Genomic DNA, 15,206 nt, shown 5'->3' with positions numbered 1-15,206 from the left:
CTCTAGCTTCAACTGACCGGACGCTGAACTCCCAGCGTCCGGTCGTTTCCAGTAAGCTCCCAAGCATGACCGGACGCGTCCGGTCGAACGCGATCGGACGTAGCCAGCGTCCGATCACTCTCCAGCTACTGCTATACTCCATGTCAGTGCGACCGAACGTAGCCTGCCAGCGTCCGGTGCATTCAGATCCAGCGTCCGGTCAGTTGACCGACGCCAGCATCTTCTCCATTCTCTTCACCCTTGCTCCAATGTGCCAACCACAAAGAATTTGCATCCAGTGCAATAGAAAATAGGCATTCCATTTTGCCGAAAGCGCCGAATCTCAACCCTGCAAACACCACCGCCTTTGTAAATGTGCCAACACCACCAAGTGTACATCACCATGTGTAAGTGTGTTAGCATTTTCACAATCATTTCCCAAAGGATGTTAGCCACTCAACTTGCCACGCCACTCGATCCTAGCGACAATGCAAAGTTAGATCACTCGAGTGGCACTAGATGACCGATATGCAAACAAGTTTGCCCCTCTTGATAGTACGGCCATCTATCCTAAACCCGGTCATAAACTTCTCTACACACCTATGACCGGTGAAATGAAATGCCCTAGATTATACCTTTGCCTTGCGCATTCCATTCCATCTCCTTCAACATCGATGCAACACATGCACCAACATGATCAACAATGATATGATCCACTTCATATCATCACATGATCATATTGGTTCATCGATCTTGACTTCACTTGCTCTTCACCGTTGCCATCGTCCATCGGTGCCAAGTCTTGCTCAAGCTTCACCGCCATGCGGTCCATCACTCCAAAGCCTTCGACTTGCCCTTCACGCTTGCAACTGGTCCATCAAGCCAAGTCTTGTCTTGATCTTCTCCACCTTGATCACATGACTCAATGTCATGTCTCATGTGCATTTAAGCTCCTTCACCATCATATGTGTGAGCTTTGCAACATCTCCAAGCCATTTTCACATCCATGGCATATGTTGCTCACACACATGTACCTGTGGACTAATTACCTGTGTATCTCACATAAACACAATTAGTCCACCTAAGTTGTCACTCAATTACCAAAAACAAACAAGGACCTTTCAGCGGTTCTATATTAGCCATGCGTAATAGGTGCTACGAGATTGGGTGGGATGTGGCACCTTTAGTGTAGTCGTCTTCGTACTCCTCATGGTACTCACGATCCTCGTCCGCCAGGTTCTCCTCCGAGTCTGCAAATGATCGCATTATAGTCGCATTAGCGACATCTATAGAATAGCACAAAGAAGCAATGAAAATTCAAAAGAGCCAAATGCACTCAAACATGGGTTCATTGCATAGAGCTCGATTTTAGATGAATTTTGGTCCTGGTTTCGTATTTTTCTGAGGTCGTATGAATTAGTTATGAATTTCCGAAGATTAATTCTATTTCTGAAAATAGAAAAAGGCTGAACTAATCTTGGGCTGACACGTGTCACGCTGTGGCTGGTCCACATGGCATGCTGACGTCAGCATCATCATCGTCTCGGTTCTGAGCTGACAGGTGGGGTCCAGCTGACGTCAGCAACTGATGTCACCGTGATGTCAGCATGACGTCACCCCGGCTGCGTTGGCTTCTAACGTGTGGGTCCTGCGTGATGTCATCATGTCATCAGCATCTGACGTGTGGGTCCAGAGTGTCTGTGCCACTGACATGTGGGGCCAGGTCAATGGTCAACGTTGACCAGTCAATGGTCAATACGGGCTAGGTTCAAACTAGGCCTAGACAGGGCTGGATTTGGGCCGGTCTGGGCCGGGCTGACCCGGACACATGGCATGCTGTGGCGCTGCCATGTGGCACAGTTGGGCTCTTACTGGGCTTCGTTTCCTAGCTGTGGGCGTGAGCGCGGCTCACGGTGGACCCAAGTTCACGGTCCATGGACCTAAGGCAGGGTCCATGGTGGACCGAGTCCATCGTCATTTCCCCTCGGCTCGGCTCATGTGCACTGGGTGCAGGGCTGCACTGCCCAACTCACCCCTTCTCCTCTGTTTCTTCCACGGCGCGCTCCCACCAGTGACGTGCTCACCGGCGAGCTCCCGCAACGGCTCAGGCATCCAATTAAGGTGGGGAAAAGCCTCCCCGTGCCATGGCGACTGCGATGGTGGGGTCGGGGCGACGGATGGCGCTTCCTAAGTCACTGGTCATGGCGAACGGTGGCTTGAGCACAACCGGCATGCGGGAATGGTGCGGGTGCAGTGGCATTGGCCGGTTCTGTGGTGTGCATGGGCGTCACAATGCTTCAGCGGGCATGTTGGGCAGGTCGAGGGGTCCTCCAGGGCCTTCGGTGGCTTTGGCCATGGCGGCGGCCTTCTGATCACATCGGCGACGTCAGTGTGGGGGCTATGGCCTCGGAGGAGCGTCACAGTGGGGTGTGTAGGCTCCTACAGATCCATGTGGATGCGGCGAGAGCATCCAAAGCTCAAGGCAGGACTTCCGGTTTCTAGGTGGCCGGTAGGGACTTCCCGGTGGCCACGGCGACATGGTGACGACAGCGAGGCGCGTGGGTCACTATGGGGTTCCAGCGGGGTGGTCACGGTGTGCGCGTGAGTTACCCGTGGCTTCAGCGAACAAGACGGGTGAGTCAAGGAGACGCTAGGCACTCCTAGCAGTGCTGGCCACGGTGGTCTGGTGCTCTGGCCGATGGTGGCGGTGCTCTGGCTGGTGGTCTGGTGCTTTGGCCGATGGTCTGGTGCTCTACGGCTACGTTCTGGTCTAGCGAGGTGGTCGGGTGCGCCGGTGGTGGCCATGCCACGACAGCGGTGTTGCAAGCACGGCGAGCGAGTGCTCTACTTCGGCGTCCGTGGTGCTTGGAGGGGTCTACAGCATCCAAGGGCTCGGAGGTGGTCGCGGTGTGCGCGTGAGTGTGCTGTGCTTGTGTGCCTAGAGACCGGAGATGGCCTTGGCCTACGCGCTCACGGTATGGAGCGCCATGGCCGAAGTAGCAAGGTCCGGCGATGAGCAGGGGGAAGAACCAGGGGCTCACCGTAGGTGTCGACGACGATAGGGTGGCGATGCAGTGGCGATTCAAGGCCATGTAGCTCTAGAAGTCGTGTCGTGCAGTGTCGCCCGCTCCGGCTCCAGTGATCTCTCGGTCTTCCTCCCGGCAGCGGCTCTACCCTCTTTGTTCTTCTCCTCCCCTCGGCCCTCGTGCTGGGTGGTCTGGTGGATGGCCACAAGTGGCAGCGGGGCGATGGAGGGGTGCTAGGGCGACCGAGGTCTGAGCTATATAGCCAAGCTCCATGCTCCTATGGCGGACAGCGATCGAGCGGTGGAGGCGTGTTCAGTGGCATCCAATGGCTTGCGCGAGGTTGCGTGGGCGCGACGCAAGGAAAAGACAGGGCCATGCCCTGGGCGTGAGCCCTGGCCCGCCCTACCACCGCTGTCGGGCGCCGGTCGCGTAGGCGGTTGAGGTGTGGGTGAGGAAGACGGCACTATAGACCCCGGCTGACGTGCGGGGCCCGCGTGGCAGCGGCTACGGGCGAAGAAAAAAAGGGGCGCATGGGTGAGCAGCGCGTGGGGCTGGTCGCTGGGCCGCAAGCTAGGCCGCGTGCGCGCGCTGGGTGAAGGCGGGCGCGGTTGGCAGGCCGGTTGGGCTAGCTGGCTGACGCGGGCCGAGCTGCTAGCTGGGAGGCCTACTTCTTCTTTTCCTTTTTCTGTTTTTCATTTCTTTTCCATTGTTTGAATTCAAATTTGGTTTAGAATTTGAATTCATAACTGATGTAACTTATTCATTGGAGTTTAGGGAATTTTGTTTAGCTATTTTGTATAACAAAAATAGATGTGGTTTTGTTGTACAAAAATAGGGTTAGTTTACTCCTTAAGCATTTATTCTTTTGATTTGTTTAATAATTACTTTATGGTTTATTACTTTAATGGAATTGTTAAGCATAACATAAAGCAAATGGAAATCCAAATCACAACTTGAATTAGCAATGTATGCAATACTTTATTTGTTAGAATTTAAATAATCATAATCAACAAATGACATGCCATGCTTATGTGTTGACTTGGGTTGGGGTTAGACCTAATGCATCTCTTAGGTTGGGTTTCTCTACATGACACTCATCATCACATGGGAGTTTTGAGAAAAAAAATTTGCAGTTGGTATTTTTGGTGTGTGGATTTTTGGGTTGTTACACATTTTGTAAGGGTTAGAAGTTAGCACACTAGGTTCCTAAATGCAATGCATGAATCATGTCATCTAGTGACACTTGATAAACTGGTTAGCCAAAGATTTCCCCTCTTTATAGTACGACTATCGATCCTAAATCACTTACCCTCTATGGTGTCTTGAGTGCAAACCAAATATGGCTCCTATCATTATACCTTTGTCTTGAGCCCATTTTTGCTTTTCTCTTTCTTCTTATCCAAATGTGAGGCACTTGATCATCTCATTTGTGGCCATCACCTTCACCATGGCCATCATCTAGCTTCACCACTTGGGTTGGACCATATTGATGGTAGCTAACAACCATTATAAACCGTCAATATAATATGCATAAGGGCATAAATGTAATCACCAACAAATTCCATGAGTTTTGGTGAATCTGTATTTTCTGCAGGGTTTATCCAGAAAAACATCAATGTGGACCTACATGTCTGATTTAATCGTGCTATCCACAATGAAAATGACCCTGAAGGTTCTAGAGGACTCGAGAGGACTCCACATCAAAGCGAAGGGCGAGACGCCAGCCGACCCCTAGGACCCACCTATCAGCTCCGCAGTGTTATGCCGGTTCTCCACTGCCTCCTAGATTGCATCTACACTATTTATTCAAGTCAGTTAGATCTGAGGGCTCAGGATTGACACTCCAGCCTATATACCAGCCTCTACCCCCCTTCCTCAGGCATAAGTCATTTGAGAAGATAGAAACCCTAATCATCCTCAGAGTTCCACCATATTCTAGGACATAGCTAGTTAGGTTAGGTCTAGAGGGAGGCAAGTTGGTTTCCTGATCTTGTGAAGAGCGTCGTTTGGTATAATCTTTGTACCCCCTCTCTTTTGTATCTCTTATTCCTTTTATATGTTTGTTACAATTGTTATGAGAACATTGGTATTCACAATATTTATGTTCTTAGTTGTAATGTTCATCGTCTACTTTGATTATATACTTAGTATAGCTAGTTTATCATTATGTTTATGCATAAGTTCGTATAGCGCTCGCTTTGGTGTACGTAGGGTGAGTGGTCAACATTGTGTAAGCGTGGTGCTTATACGTTGTTTACCTATGGATACACCCTATATTCCGGGTCATGTGGTAGATCGCGGATGTGACACTCCCTTGAGTCCTTTGTAATCCACTCCTCGAATATAGGTGCAAGTAGGGTCCAGTTACGAAGGAAGAACAAGCTCTATTCTTAATCTTCCTTAGTAATATCTCTTATGTGTAGATATAAAGATGACCTTAGCCATGATACAAGGTGTAATAAGACTAATCAATGTATGCTTTGACTTGTAATTAAGCATGACTTAGAAATTATTCCTCTAATATTCTACTTAACCATGCTAATGCCATAGAAAGGAGTACTCTGAGTGATTTATCATTAATCCATACTTATCATATACATAATTTATCCTATGACTTACCCATGTTGTGAGTAGAATATTGGTTATGGTTTACTTCTCCATCAATAGCATAAGTTATCAATACATGTCTGTGCCAGACCTTCCCTGTGGTAAAAATATAAATAACGATACCTGGAATTCTCCTGGGTGAAATGCTATAATGGTATAATTATCTGTGTGCTTGCAGATTCCTTTCATTTATATAAATTTTTTCTAGTCACATGAAATATTAAAGTACTTCTTAGTGTCATTCTAGAAGTGGCACTAGGTTTTACCAACAAGCATTTCTGGCATAAACACTAGGGATGACAACCTAGTAAAAGATGCTAAAGAATGTAAACAACATAGTGTGACTACTTAAAACAAGTGACACATTAATAAATAACAACAGACCACCTTATCTAATTCACACACTTAGATCAAAAGTTAGTGCTACGTTTCATCAATTAACCAAAACCAAACTTCGGCTTTCACCCGTTTGATATGTTGGATAGCACTTCAATTACAAATTCCTTTGGTCAAGATGTTGCATTGGAGGTCTAGAAGCCATGGTTAAAATTTGGATTAAGTCAGAGATGAGATCGAGTGTGAGCCCCTGGCTAGGTTTTACTATGCATGTATACCAGACGCATCTGGTATTGCGCAGCAGTGTAGATTTTTTTTTGCAGTTCTCGACTCAATCTTTCATCACTATTGTAGTTAGTGTTATGACTATTTGTCTAAGATGTTTTGTGGAACTATGACCAAGGTTGGTCTAGATGAGCATAAAATCATTTGATAAGTAATCATTTCTCTAATAATGCAATGTGAAATTATTCTTGGACATGCTTCTGAGACTCTTTGGTATGCTTGTTTGGATACAGGGCAGCTACTATGAGAGGTGGACGGATCGAGCCTCGTTCCAAGGCCCAACGTGATCACCATGCCTTTGAGAAGCACAAGAAAGCAAAGCAGGATCTTCACCCCACCTTTGGTGATCAAGGTGGCAGCAGGAGGCCTGCTAGATAGCTAGGGGTGCTCCACGGTATAGAGAGAGTGGTGATGGCAGTAGCCCCTCTTCTGATGATGATGAGACCAAGGATTATAGAGTTGAGCACAAGAAGAGAAAGAGCACCGACAGAGGATCAGATGGTGATAGCCCAGATGAGGAGGAGGAGATTGAGGAGGAGGAGGAGGAGGCACCTCCAGTTCACCATCCACGTCAGGGAGGTGAGCCAGCACAGAGCATTCACTTTGGTATGCTTGAGGTGCATAGCTCCAAGGTACCCAACTATCTCGCTAGAGTGAAATACAAGGCTAAGGGTATAACTGAGAGAGCTAGAGAGCAGAGGAGGATTGACCCTAGGAGTCTGCCAGAGAGTTGCCCTTATGATCATAGGTTTCGCACTATGTTTCAGCTTGTTTTTTATACTAGTGTGATCCTCTCCAGAAACTCAGTTGTAGCTAAGTCTCAGTGGATTGATTGGACACATGTTAGAGAGTTACAGAAGCGCTCTCTTGATGATGCTATTGCTACATGTCAGTGGACAGGTGTATATCAGCTCATGGAGTTTCAGCATCCTTAGAACTCTGAAGTTATTGCACAGTTCTATGCTACATTGTTTGTAGAGGAGGAGCCGAGGCGTATGCACTAGATGCTAGAGGGACAATGGTACTGTGTTGACTATGCAGTCTTCGCAGGGCATCTGGGTATTTTAGAGGATGAGCTTCAAAGAGATAGGATTCACACTGAGCAGGTATTAGCTCCTAAGAGGATGGCTTACATGTATAGAGGTGGCTCAGTCGGGAAAGTGAATGGCCTTCACCCCACCTATAGGTACCTGGATAGGATATTCAGGAAGAGCATTGATTGCAAGGGTGGAGACAAGGGTACGATTGTAGATTACTCCAGGAACCTTCTCCATAGGATGGCACCAGATGCACAGGCCTCTAGTATCTTTGATTTCATCTGGTGTGAGATTCAGAGTGTTGGAGACCCATCAAGGGCTATGGTTTTGGTCCATACATCATGCATATGATTGAGTAGGTGACAAGGCACCAGTTTGAGTATGATAGACCTCACAAGGTTCTGAAGATAGTAGCTAATTACCAGAGGTTGGAGTACCCCCACTTGGTCTAGGGGGAACAGCAGCAGAGACAGATGCACTTGAGGGTGGTGCAACAACAGCAGGAGCCTCTCCTCCACCACGTGATCATTCACGTTCTTCTACACGCCATCACAGCCCTCCTTCGCCAATTCGCAAGATGTTTAGTGCTATTTTTTTGGATGTGCGGGGACATCTAGACTAGGCAGCAGAGAGAGGGAGGCTAGGAGGAAGGATACCCGCACACTCAAGCTGATTACTCAGAACCTTGAGCTTAATCCTCCTAGGTCTCCTCTTTTAGATGAGGATCTCAGTGACCCAGAGACAGAGGAGCAGTGACAGGTCAGGTACGATAGAGAGTTTGCTTAGTTTCTTCAGCGACAAGAGCAGCAGCAGACTCAGCAGCAGTAGTAGCAGGCACTAGAGCACCCAAACACCTTGCCACTACTGGCTCGTGTGCCTACTCACTCTCAACCATGTCCTAGTGCTGTAGATGAGTTTGCTTCAGACTGGTGGGGTGACCTCACAAGTGGATATAGCGACTATGGTTTTGGTGGTTATGACCCATCTAGTGCAGGTGGTTCGCGTCCACCAGGTGCTCCACGCTCAGAGGATGAGGATGATGTTGGACAAGATGATGATGATTATGATCCAAAGAAGCCTGATTGTGTGTTTGTGCAATGTATGAAGCGTTGCTTGCGATGCTTTAGAATGCTGCCGTGTCCACTCAGGTCGCCAAACTTGTAACAATGTAGTGCGCAGCATGTAATTCGTTGATCCATTAAGCTTGTCTAAGCGTCGTGTGCGCGGTCACCATGGCCTACGCCACTCGCGTTATCATGGGTGTCATGCTGTATACCATTTACAATCCTCTAAATGAAATGTGTCAACGGACACATTCTCGGAAAAAAAAAATAAAGTGAAAGATTATGTCTCTTCAGTCCTTCGATCGTGTCCATTGCCCATATAGAGGAATTTGTGACACGCCTCTCTCTTTTGCAATTTTGGAAGAGATCGTTGTAATTCTCTCAATCTACAGTTTAGTTGCCTCCAAGAACCAATTGTCATCTTTAGCACCTTCAAAATCACAACTCCAAGTTCCTTTCTACGTGGAAATAATAATTGCTCATGTGTTGGAGCACTTGGATGTCAAGAAATGTGCTTATACTTTGGGGAATTCCAATTAAACCCTAACTTTCCTTCAATAAGACAATCTAATTCGCTTGTAATCTAAAATTTACCTATAAATTTAGGGAGTATCTCCTCAGCAGGTGACTGATGGAAAAGATAATCCATCAGTCACCTTCACAGCCGTCGCGCTGCGGCCGCCCGTCTCTCGGCAGCGTATCGCTGCCCAGCATGCATCCCGGCGCTCTGCCTTTGCCCAGCATGCAGCATCGCTGCCCAGTCTCTGTCACAGTCGCAGACCACGCCCCCACTCCCGGCCCGGTCTCTCTCACAAGCCCTGTCCAGCATGCAGTCTCTCAGCCAGGTGACTGATGGATTTACAAATTATCAGGCAACTGCGTTCGAGGATTTCTCATAAATTTAACTTGAAATTAATTTACGTACCCAGCAACCAATTTAGAGCTTCCCCATGAAGTGAAGGACTTGAAGATAAATATGGGAAAATATTTGGTGCAAACAATCTTTTCAGTAAAATCATGAAAACTCCCATGAAAAACACATTTAGATTTAGAGGTTTTGAATTTTTTTGAAACAATACACATCCATAGTGCATCTATAGATGCACATTATCACAAACTCGAGATCCAAACACCATTTAGAAGAAATTTATACGGGAAGAACAAATTTCATGTGCAACTATGCACTACAAGACAAAATTTGTGAGAATTTGTCTTCTAGTGTATATACACCCAAAATTTGTTGTTTATACGCATGAGTTTTTTATGAATTTATTTTTTATCTCATATTTTGTGACAATATACCTCTATAGATGCACTATGCACTACGGGAAACAGGGTCTTTGCCGAGTGCAACTTTCTTTGTCGAGGACTAAAAATCGGGCACTCGGCAAAGAGCTATTTTGCCGAGTGCCGCACTCGGCAAAGAGCTATTTTGTCGAGTGCTGCACTCGACAAAGATATACACTCGGCAAAGAAGGCTTTGCCGAGTGTCAAAGCCAGACACTCGGCAAAGGCCCTTTTTGCCGAGTGTCAGGCACTCGGCAAACTCTGGTACTCGACAAAAAATGGCGTCAGGTAACAGCCGCCGCCTACCGTCCAGGTTTGCCGAGTGCCAGCGGGTAGGCACTCGGCAAACCACTTCTTTGCCGAGTGCCAGACCCTGACACTCGGCAAAGGACTAGGGTTGCCGGTTTGCCGAGTGCCAGATCGGGGCACTCGGCAAAGATTTTTTCTTTTCTTTTTAAAATCTAAACCCTAAACCGCACTCCATCGTATTTTAAAAAAAAACAAAATTACCACTTTGCCGAGTGCCGGGCGGAGAGGCACTCGGCAAACATTTTTTTAAAAAAATTGGCACACGCTCTTTGCCGAGTGTCCCCACGAACACTCGGCAAAGGGAACACTTTGCCGAGTGCCTACCATCTAGCACTCGGCAAAGAGCATATTTGCCGAGGGTCAAAGGAAGACACTCGGCAAACCAATTTTTTTTTCTATTTTGACCTCCAAACTTTTTCTATAGTCCTCTTACAGTACTTGGTACTCCATGTCGAAATTTGATACATTTACCGAACTGTTTACTATATTTATTTAATTTATTTCATTTACTTGAATTTTTTCGGAAAATGCAAATTTAAATTGCACGTGCATCGAATAATGGAATTTAATGATTCAAAAAATGATATTCATGGTATTGAGTGTAGTGTGAGGCCATATCCAGGAACGGACCCGAAATTTCGAACATCATGTTCATGAAACATGACCACGAACTTGCGGACGAATTGTTTTAAATTCTATAAAATGCAAACGAAGTCCGGAAAACATGAAACTTGTCGAGATGTCATGATATCGTATGTGGATGATGTGATAAAAAATTTAGAAGGTTTGGTGCAAGTTATCACGTATGATGCTTACAAACCAGGACATCTCAACATGTGATATCTGATATCACATGTGGGGATGTCCTAGTTTGTAAGCATCGTACATGATAACTTGCACCAAACCTTTGCAAATTTTTATCACATCCTTCACATACGATATCATGACATCTCAACAATTTTCTTGATTTCCGGACTTCGTTTGCATTTTATAGAATTTAAAAACAATTCGTCCGCAAGTTCGTGGTCATGTTTCGTGAACAAGATGTTCGAAATTTCGGGTCCGTTCCTAGATACGGCCTCACACTACACTCAATACCATGAATATCATTTTTTGAATCATTAAATTCCATTATTCGATGCACGTGCAGTTCAAATTTGCATTTCCTAAAAAAAATCAAGTAAATGAAATAAATTAAATAAATATAGTAAACAGTTCGGTAAATGTACCAAATTTCGACATGGAGTACCAAGTACTGTAAGAGGACTACAGGAAAAGTTTGGAGGTCAAAATACAAAAAAAAAATGGTTTGCCGAGTGTCATCTTTTGACACTCGGCAAATATGCTCTTTGCGAGTGCCAGATGGTAGGCACTCGGCAAAGTGTTCCCTTTGCCGAGTGTTCATGGGGACACTTGGCAAAGAGTGTGCCAATTTTTTTTTAAAAATGTTTGCCAAGTGCCTCCCCGCCCGGCACTTGGCAAAGTGGTAATTTTGTTTTTTTTTTAAAATACGATGGAGTGCGGTTTAGGGTTTAGATTAAAAAAAAGAAAAAAATCTTTGCCGAGTGCCCCGATCTGGCACTCGGCAAACTGGCCTCCTTTGCCGAGTGCCAGATTGGGGCACTCGGCAAAGAGCCCACCCATTAAACAAAACCGGCAGCCAGCCACTTCGAAAAAACGGCCCCGCCCCCGCCCCCGTGCCTGCCCCCGCCCCCGGCAGCCCCTCCCCACGCCGCCCCCGCCCCCGGCCGCCCCTCCTCGCGGCGGCCCCGCCCCATGGCGGTCCCGTCCCATCGTGGTAGTGATAGTTGTAGTAGGATTAGTTGTAGTAGTAGTGCTAGTGGTAGTAGTAGTATTAGAAGTAGTGGTAGTAGTAGTAGAACTAGTGGTAGTAGTAGTAGAAGTAGTGGTAGTAGTAGTAGAAGTAGTGGTAGTAGTAGTAGTAGAACTAGTGGTAGTAGTAGTAGCAATAGTTATAGTAGTAGTAGTAGAACTAGTGGTAGTAGTAGTAGCAATAGTGAAAGTAGTAGTAGAACTAGTGGTACTACTTGGATATATTCTTCTACATGGATTGATATCTAAACTACATGGCTTCTCTTGAGACATATGTGCTTGTCGGCCATCGTGCCATTGTTTTTTACAGGTTTTGGAAATCTCACCGTGTAGGGGAGGTTCTACCGATTTTTTTTAAATGACAGTATTTTGTTCAATTTTTGTAGAGAAGAGCCCGTCGGAGCCGAGTCGGAGTTTCCCGTCGCCGTGCCGGTCTGCCTGCACCGCATCGCCTCGCCACTACACCGACCCGCCATGGCTCCGCTAGCCTAACTCCGCCGCCACCCTAGGTATAACCCCGCTTTCCGTATCATGGTCGTAGATCGCGTAACCCAGTTAGGCGTCTCCCGTTCGAAAGAGATACGGTTGGAGGTATGTAGATCTTTGTATATCTATGACCGTATCTGTTTCGGATTGTCCACATTTTTTGAATAGCCCGCGGATGCGTAGATGGGTTAGTTTCCATGGTTTGCTCCGGTCTAAGACAGAGTTTCGGCAACACCTCCCTGTTGTTCTCCGGATATGCACTCTTGTTTGGTAGGACGTGTATCTAGAGAACAGCGGGGAGGTGCTGCCGAAATTCTATCTTGGATAGGAGTAGAGCATGGAAACTAACCTCATCTACACATCCGTGGGTGGGATTAGGACCTATCCTCACCTATTAGATAGTAGGAACACCATGTAGATGCAATTGATGGTTACATTACTTGCTGATACATATGTTAGAGGATGGATGACCGTTAGTGGATGTACACAGGCTGGAGAAGTCAGAGTGATTACACCACGGAATGGATGAACAAGACCGATGCTTTCTTGAATAGTGCATTTGGCAAGGCTGCTAAAGGACATTGCCTAGTTTTGTGTCCCTATGGCAAATGTAAACAGGAGAAGGGTAAACAAGGTGGAAATGAGTAAACATCTTGTGAAGAATGGATTTACGCCGGACTACACCCGGTGGGTCCACCATGGTGAAGCCCATCGTATGAGAGAGGAGGTGGTGAGGAAAAGTTTGGAGGTCAAAATACAAAAAAAAATTGGTTTGCCGAGTGTCATCTTTTGACACTCGGCAAATATGCTCTTTGCGAGTGCTAGATGGTAGGCACTCGGCAAAGTGTTCCCTTTGCCGAGTGTTCATGGGGACACTTGGCAAAGAGCGTGCCAATTTTTTTTTAAATGTTTGCCGAGTGCCTCTCCGCCCGGCACTCGGCAAAGTGGTAATTTTGTTTTTTTAAAAATACGATGGAGTGCGGTTTAGGGTTTAGATTAAAAAAAAGAAAAAATCTTTGCCGAGTGCCCCGATCTGGCACTCGGCAAACTGGCCTCCTTTGCCGAGTGCTAGATCAGGGCACTCGGCAAAGAGACCGCCCATTAAACAAAACTGGCAGCCAGCCACTTCGAAAAAACAGCCCCGCCCCTGCCCCTGCGCCTACCCCCGCCCCCGGCAGCCCCTCCCCACGCCGGCCCCACCCCCGACCGCCCCTCCTCGCGGCGGCCCCACCCCACGGCAGTCCCACCCCCTGCCGCACCTCCCCGCGCCGCCCCCACCCCAGCCGCCCCTCCCCACGCCGCCCCTGCCCCCGGCAGCCCCCGACCGTGCCCTGCCCATGGCCGCGCCAGCCCTGCCACCGCGCCCTGCCTGCGGCCGCGCCAATGCTGGCCCTGCGGCCGGCCGCACCCTGCCCCCGGCCACTTTGGCCCTACCCCCGGCCGCGCCCCATGGACCGCGTGCCCCGACGCCGCCCGTGCCTGACCACATTCCCGATTCCAGCGACCCTGACCGTGACCCCGACGCCACCCACCCCTACCCCCGGCGCCCGTCAGGTATGCCTTCTCTCTTATTGTTGTCATGGTAGTGATAGTTGTAGTAGGATTAGTCGTAGTAGTAGTGCTAGTGGTAGTAGTAGTATTAGAAGTAGTGGTAGTAGTAGTAGAACTAGTGATAGTAGTAGTAGAAGTAGTGGTAGTAGTAGTAGAACTAGTGGTAGTAGTAGTAGCAATAGTTATAGTAGTAGTAGTAGAACTAGTGGTAGTAGTAGTAGCAATAGTGGAAGTAGTAGTAGAACTAGTGGTACTACTTGGATATATTCTTCTGCATGGATTGATATCCAAACTACATGGCTTCTCTTGAGACATATGTGCTTGTCGGCCATCGTGCCGTTGTTTTTTATAGGTTTTGGAAACCTCACCGTGTAGGGGAGGTTCTACTGATTTTTTTTAAATGACAATATTTTGTTCCATTTTTGTAGAGAAGAGCCCATCAGAGCTGAGTCAGAGTTCCCGTCGCCGTGCCGGTCTGCCTGCACTACATCGCCTCGCCACTGCACCGACCCACCACGGCCCCGCTAGCCTAACTCCGCCGCCACCCTAGGTATAACCCCTCTTTCCGTATCATGGTCGTAGATCGCGTAACCCAGTTAGGCGTCTCCTGTTCGAAAGAGATACGGTTGGAGGTATGTAGATCTTTGTATATCTATGACCGTATCTGTTTCGGATTGTCCACGTTTTTTGAATAGCCCACGGATGCATAGATGGGTTAGTTTCCATGGTTTGCTCTGGTCTGAGACAGAGTTTCGGCAACACCTCCCTGTTGTTCTCTGGATACGCACTCTTGTTTGGCAGGACGTGTATCTGGAGAACAGCGAGGAGGTGCTGCCGAAATTCTATCTTGGATAGGAGTAGAGCATGGAAACTAACCTCATCTACACATCCGTGGGTGGGATTAGGACTTATCCTCACCTATTAGATAGTAGGAACACCATGTAGATGCAATTGATGGTTACATTACTCGCTGATACATATGTTAGAGGATGGATGACCGTCAGTGGATGTACATGGGCTAGAGAAGTCAGAGTGATTACACCACGGAATGCATGAACAAGACCGATGCTTTCTTGAATAGTGCATTTGGCAAGGCTGCTAAAGGACATTGCCTAGTTTTGTGTCCCTACAGCAAATGTAAACAGGAGAAGGGTAAACAAGGTGGAAATGGGTAAACATCTTGTGAAGAATGGATTTACGCCGGACTACACCCGGTGGGTCCACCATGGTGAAGCCCATCGTATGAGAGAGGAGGTGGTGAGACCACGGGTGGAGGCTTTTGATGCTGATGCAGGGGTAGCAGACATGTTAGATGACTTTCACCATGGCCAGTTCAATGATGGACATGAGGAGGAGATGGAGGCAGCTGCACAGGCGTTCTATGACATGATGGACTCAGCATAGAA

Source organism: Miscanthus floridulus, chromosome 9 (assembly GCF_019320115.1).
Source record: "Miscanthus floridulus cultivar M001 chromosome 9, ASM1932011v1, whole genome shotgun sequence".
Taxonomy (NCBI): Eukaryota; Viridiplantae; Streptophyta; class Magnoliopsida; order Poales; family Poaceae; genus Miscanthus; species Miscanthus floridulus.
Note: the sequence above shows the minus strand (reverse complement) of the source record.